This window comes from Acanthochromis polyacanthus, chromosome 17, assembly GCF_021347895.1.
Source record: "Acanthochromis polyacanthus isolate Apoly-LR-REF ecotype Palm Island chromosome 17, KAUST_Apoly_ChrSc, whole genome shotgun sequence".
NCBI lineage: Eukaryota > Metazoa > Chordata > Actinopteri > Pomacentridae > Acanthochromis > Acanthochromis polyacanthus.
The window spans coordinates 34,864,516-34,871,005 of record NC_067129.1 but is presented as its reverse complement, the minus strand read 5'-3'; positions in this window follow the sequence as shown (position 1 = coordinate 34,871,005).

Genomic DNA, 6,490 nt, shown 5'->3' with positions numbered 1-6,490 from the left:
GGGGACACCCTGGACAGGTCGCCAGTGTGTCGCAGGTCTACTTATACAGACAAACAAGCACACTCACATTCACACCTACGGGCAATTTAGAGTCATCAATTAACCTCAGCATGTTTTGGACTGTGGGAGGAAGCCGGAGCACCCGGAGGAAACCCACGTATGCACAGGGAGAACATGCAAACTCCATGCAGAAAGATCCCAGGCCCAGGCCGGGATTTGAACCGGGGATATTCTTGCTGCAAGGCGAAAGTACTAACCACTAAACACTGCGCAGCCCATTTTACTAGATATTATCTGTAATTTAACAAAACAGGAAAAATCTGTAAAATAACGCTTTAATCCTTATTGTACAATTTTTTTTCTTTTAAATAACAGCAAATATCTGTAAGAGTAATGCTTTTTGCTGCTTTAAATACAGTAGTTAAAGCAGCAAATAAAAAATATGTACAATCAATTAAATTAAATAATTAATTAAATAATAATATCATATCACAATATAATATGTGTTATATGACATACATAAATACTCATTTTTAATGTGACAGTTGATCAGAGTTCTGGCCTTTTTTGCTTGTTGTTGTTGTTTCCACTCCATCCAAATAAACACATTTGTTTCAGACATTTTACTTATTGTTATCCATAATTACACACAGCGGGGACATATGCAAATAATATACTTTTTCAAAGAATTGTTCTTTTAAATAATGGCAAGTTTCTGTAAAATGCTAAAAACAAAAAATATATATATAAATGCAGATTTAGGTACATTAACAAAGCAGAGAAAATGTTATTTATCACACTAAGAATTGAAACAGGGATGCTGTTTGCATTACACAGTTATTTTTAGTGAAAATTCTTAAATTGTTTCATGTTTGGTAGTCAAAATGTGATTATTTAGTCGTAAAAATGTACATTATCGAATTTAAAAATACATTTTTATTCTATAATATAAATAATTTTCCCCCAAATACCAGTAAATACCTGTAAAATATCAACCTTTTTGTCTGATTCAAATGCAATTTTTAAAAGTGTAATTGCCCTTTATAAAAATACAGATTTGTACTTTTTTTGCTTTGTTTTTTAGAGTCCGTGTGTAAATTTACACTTTTTTCTTTGATTTTTAAATGAGATGTTATCTGTAATTTTACAAAACAGGAAAATTATGTTCAATAACAGTAAATTACTCAAAAATTACAGTTGAAGTTTTTTAGAAATGCTAATCTTTTTAAGGGGTAGAAATTGATTCAGTGGCTCTTACACAGGGACATATTCACATTTCGATCAGATATTCTTTTTTATAATTTCTTCCAAACTGCAGCCTAACCTAAGCTGAATTTGAATATTACTTTCCTGGACTTCAACTAATCTAAATATTTGCCTTGAGCATCTTTCCTTAATATCTTGCACTTTCTTGAGGTCAGTTTTCTTTTTAAAAAAAAAAAAAGCTGAACAGTATTTGGAACAAATTTATACGCTTTAGTCTATCAAACAATGTGTACTATGAGTTCTTATCTTGTCCTCTTAATGATTCTTTTAATGTTTTTTGAAATTCCTGAGCCTTGTGACTTCACTAATTTAGATTTTTTGTGCATCAAAGCAACTTAATTACGCTAAACGACATCCCTATGTTGAGTTATTGCACAGGTCTAAAGGGAACAAACTGCTGCATTACGCTCCATGAAGGATTTAAAAGCAGAAAATTGGTAAATGATCCATGAAATGCAAAGTTGGTTCTTAATTATCAAGCTGCTCCGTGAGGATAAACTGAAAATACTGTCTCCTCTATAATTAAAGAACCTCAGAGTCGCTGGGTAACCTTCTCATCGAGGCTCGTTTCTGGAGTAGAGAACGTACTTTCTCTGCTCGACACATTTCTTTGCTCCACAAAAAAGAACAAGAGCTTCGTCCGCTGCAACCAAAAGTTTATGCACATTACCGCAGTTTGGCATCGACTGCAGCGACAGTCAGCAAAAACTGCGATGTGGGTCTAATGCTGCCAGCCGGACCGACAGAAAACTAAACCAGAGTTCATTTCCTGACCCGCTCAGAAGTCAAAATTGTTGGCAAACTCAGAGGATTTCTGGAAGGAGGACTCAGAACCGACAATCCAACAGTGAAAAATACAAATTCAGACGCAAAAATTATGTCCAAACTACAGACTGAGTTAAACTACGGACAGATTATTAGAAAAATGTGACAGAAAAGCACTCGTTCTGCAGAAAATGTGACTTTGTTGGGTTTTTTTCTGTTAACGCTGATGTATCAACATGTATGAAGCATGTCATTGCTCTGTCTGGTTCCAAAGTATGGCTCAGGGACCTCCAAAAGGTCACAAGATAAATCTGTGAGGTCCTGACTTGATTAACCCTTAGCTCCATCAAAAATGACCCGGTGAGGTCGTTTTCTTGCAATATCTTTGCACTGAGAAGTTTTTGTCATTTCATATTCCAGCTATTCCTGAAAAAACAAAGTTTTTTTTATATCATTCCATTAAAATTTTTAAGTTACTGTTTATACTTTTAAAGAAATTGTAATATTTGTATTACTACCTCAAGTTCTTTATCAGTGATAATATCCCCCAAGAGAGGATGAAGTACACAAACTGGGAGGGACGGAGAGCAGCAACAGCTGGAGGAAAAGAGTGGAAAAATGTCAACAAAATGGATTTTGACATTCTTCTATTGATGTTCTGTGTAATACTCCATCCATCCATCCATCCATTCATTTTCTTCCTCTTATCTGGGGCCGGGTCAAAGGGGCAACAGACGAAGCAGGTCATTCCAGACATCCCTCCCCCAGCGACGCTTTCCAACTCTTCCTGGGGATCCTGAGGCGTTCCCAGGCCAGATGAGATACGTAATCCCTCCAGCATGTTCTGGGTCTACCTCAGGGTCTACTCCCAGGTGGATGTGTTTAGAAAACCTCCAAGGGAAGTCTCCCCAGTGACATCCAAATCAGATCTCCAAACGAGCTCAACTGGCTTCTTTCAACGCGAAGGAGCAGCGACTTTACTCTGAGCTCCCTCCGGATGTCCGAGCTTCTCACCCTACCATGTAATACTCTTCTTTTTCAATTATGAAAAATGTTCAAAATCTATTACAAAGTGAAAATATACATATTTCAAACATGAAATCATTCTTGTGTGAACAAAAATATAATACAAACAACAACAAAATTATTGTTCTTAACCAAAATGACAAAAATGGCATAAAAACACACTGATTCCTATACGGGTCATTTCTGACCCACTCATGCATCTAGGGGTTAATGAAGTAAGAAAGAACAAAAAAATGAAGAAAAAGTCTCACTTAACTACAAAATAAAATGCTAATAAATCACTTAGATTGTTTTTTATGGTAAACTATCAAGTCTGCAGTTGTACATATTCATAAGAAGTTTATAAATGGGTGCCCTGCTGCTCTTCTCCACGAGGTTGTCCAGGGGTTTTCCTGATCACTTTATTTTTAGAAAGTGTTAACGCAAAGCAAATGTGGAGGTTTTTTTCCACAACCTGGCAACCCACAAAAACACCTTTGTAATTCTAGCTGATCTATAAATCGTTAAATGGATTATTAACAATTAATAAAACCACTAATTGCTGCCTATACAGCCTCAATAATGAAAGTTATGCCCAAAAAAGTGTAGATTTTTCTCTATTTTTTTTGCTTTCTGTAAAATAGTTGCATAACTTTACCTCTTTGAGCCTCGAGCGTTTATTGAAATTAACCATCCATACTGAAGTACTAAAATCTCCTAGATATCATATAAATAGGCTACATATATAGAGATGTTACTACAACAGCTTTCTTGTAAATTGTTATGCGACTAGTTTAACAATCTTTTATATAAGCTTATAATGAGTTTCTGTTTAATAACATCCATCTAAAATCTAACCAGAAACTACAGCTGTAATACAAGTAGTGCAGCGATGAGTAAAATATTTCCATCTTAAGTGAAGAACACAAATAGAGCAGCATAAAGTTTTTTAGGCCCTGAGCAGAATTTGATCCTCCATTAATGAAAATGGAGTGATTCCAGTCCCTGGTTGTCTTGGAGGCCCCCTGGTGGCTGCAGGGCCCCTCAGACTCCAAATATTAGATTGTCGAGGGAACAGATGTGACTATAATCTACAAAAAACATCCTCTGGACACCGTTTACTCTCAGCCAGCCGTTTGCTGACCTACATGCAGCTAATAATCCTCCATACAGGCCACATAATAACATCTTGTTGGCCATCAGTCACCGCTCACTTGGTGCTGAGATGAAATAAGTGGGTTTGTAATGATTTTGTGTCATAAAGATATGATAGAGGAGCCCAAAAAAATGGACAAAAATTTACAGAGTTCCAGCAGCAAAGATAGTGCAAACATTCAGGACATGTAATACAAAAATAAAAAATAAAAAGTAACCAAAAGTAACCAAGATATACGTGAGTTGTAATTATTGGAATAGCATTATTGCACGTTTCTTTGATGACATAAAATATTGACATAAATGTGAATATTGCACAGATTATTGTGTAAGTAGAAAAAGTATCTACATATGTGAGTTTGTTCTGGTAATTAACGAAATGTTTATACTGCTTATAAATGCTAAATATGATTGATTAAAATGTTTGGATTATTCTTACTGAATTATTAAAGCTGCTGTTCGGAGTTTCCGTTTGTTTTCAATTTATGTATCATTTTTTAACAAAGCTTAAATGTGTTAGTCTAGTTCGATACTATAATATAAAGTTAGTATAACACCATATGAAAATTTATTCCTGAGCTCCGCCTTCCTCTCATAGACCCCCATGTTATTCCAAAAAGCGCCGGTCGCTGCCGACCAATCAAGTTCGAGCTTCAGCTTTGTCATGCTGTCAATCAACGGTTACGCGCACAGCAAGCAAACCCATGCAGAGGTGGGCGAGCTACGTACTACGCAACCGCGCGCACATTTGTTTTGCTTGTGGAGGAGAGAGCATCAGGGATCAGCAACTTCCAGAAAAGTTACCAATCCCACGGCTTGTCAGGCCAAGAGACTGCAGGACGTTTTTGGCTCGGGGTGCTCGCGTCGCTCCCCGACCACGGCCTCCATAGCCCGCCTGACGGCTTCGTTTAGATGCCCGACCTCTGGAGGAAGATGTTGGGGCGTCTGGGACATACTCTTCGTCAGAGGAGTCATGCAATTCTGAACTCTAGATAGAAATAAATAAACAATGTTACACATATACACGCGTAAATGCACTAAGTTTGATAAACAACGTCATCGAGAGGGATACACGAGTGTAATCACATATTGAAACTTTACTCGTTCGTCCTAGCAGATTCATGTTATTTTGGTATTAGGACAAGTTAGACTCAATACAGAATTCTAACGTAATTCCTTTATTATTTACTAAATATACTAAATGTAGAAGAGTGGAAAACAGCAAAACAGGCGAGATGCTGCAGCACTCCGGGCACTTCTCTCATGTACTGCGCGCGTGCACAAATAAAGGGGCGAAATCAGAGGGAGGGAGGGACCAACAGTGTTTTGGGAGACGCTGCGATTCAAACTCCGGACAGCAGCTTTAAGTGTCATAATCCAATCAGTGATTACACATAAGATAAGATAAGAAAAGATAACACAACACAGCACAGCACAGCACAGCACAGCACAGCACAGCACAGCACAACATAACATAAGTTAACAGAACAGAACAGAACAGAACGTTTACAATGCCATTTTATGATTTTAATTTTGAAAAGTCTTTAGCGGAAATTGAGTTGAAGCTATATATTTTTTAACTTGACACGAACAGAAAAGGCATCAGTTTTAGTTAAAGAAAGAAAGAAAGAAAGAAAGAAAGAAAGAAAGAAAGAAAGAAAGAAAGAAAGAAAGAAAGAAAGAAAGATCAGCTCAACCAGTGGCAATATTAGTTTAGTATCAACAAAAGTGAAAATATTTATTATGCGATGATATGACAGAAGTGTTACAAAATAACAACTAAGAGCTTTTTGTTTGACAATGTTAAAAAGTATTAATGAAATACCTCACAGAACTGGTATGAACTGAAATAAAACCATGCATATCTTCAGTTTAGAGTCAGAAATAGCTAAAATATTTTTTTTAATTAGGAGAAACTGTGAAAATAAATGTTCTACAAACAGTAGACAGCATCCATTTGCCATCCAGAGAGGAAAACCGGAGTCACTAACAGTCAAGTTAAAGTTTAAAATATGGTGGACTACTACGAAAAATGTAAATGAATGCAACTAGTAGAAAATTATTGCATATTGGTTGGCAAGATCTGTGAATCAAGACTTAATTGAATACCTTAATTGTGGTTTTTAAAGACACTCAGTCTTTGTCGTGACCTCCTGCAGGTTCAGGTTGAGCTCATTTCATTACTTTTGTTTAAGAAGCAGGAGTCTGATGGACTGTTGTGTTGTTTTAGTTGCTAAGGAATCAAGGAAACACAATCCAGGAAGTAACATTATCTTAACTGTATGGTAAACAGTAGAGG